A 602-nucleotide genomic window follows, 5' to 3' on the forward strand; every position below is an offset into this window, starting at 1 on the left:
AATGTTTTATTTATTTCTGAGAGAGAGAGAGAGAGAGATTGAGAGATAGAGAGAGAGAGAGAGAGAGAGACAGTGTGAGCAGGGGAGGGTCAGAGAGACAGGGAGGTACAGAATCTGAAACAGTCTCCAGGCTCTGAGCTAGCTGTCAGCACAGAGCCCAACACAGGGCTCGAACCCACGAACTGTGAGATCATGACCTGAGCCAAAGTTGGATGCCAAACTGACTGAGCCACCCAGGCACCCCCAAAAGGCTTTTCTTAAAAGGCATGCTCATGCAGAATTAAATGAGAGTTCAGAAATGAACATTTTAATACACAATTTTCTTCAATGCTGCCAAGTTCTTTTTCATCTATTGCTCTTTACACTGAAAAAACTATTTTATGTGAGTCTCTATAACTGCAAAAAAATTTTTTATATGATTTCTGTGGTTTCTATCTCCATCTTTCTCTTCTAGGTTTGGTTCCTTCTTGAAACTGAAGAATATTCACTTGCTCTCTATGGCCCAGTGATCGCTTGTTTTCCATGAGTCTCATCTTTGTGTTGATCGAGCTCCATTCTTCCTGTGTATCTCTCTAAAGCCATCTCCTCTGTTCTTCTAATGG

Source organism: Crocuta crocuta, unplaced genomic scaffold (assembly GCF_008692635.1).
Source record: "Crocuta crocuta isolate KB4526 unplaced genomic scaffold, BGI_CrCroc_1.0 scaffold531, whole genome shotgun sequence".
Lineage (NCBI taxonomy): Eukaryota > Metazoa > Chordata > Mammalia > Carnivora > Hyaenidae > Crocuta > Crocuta crocuta.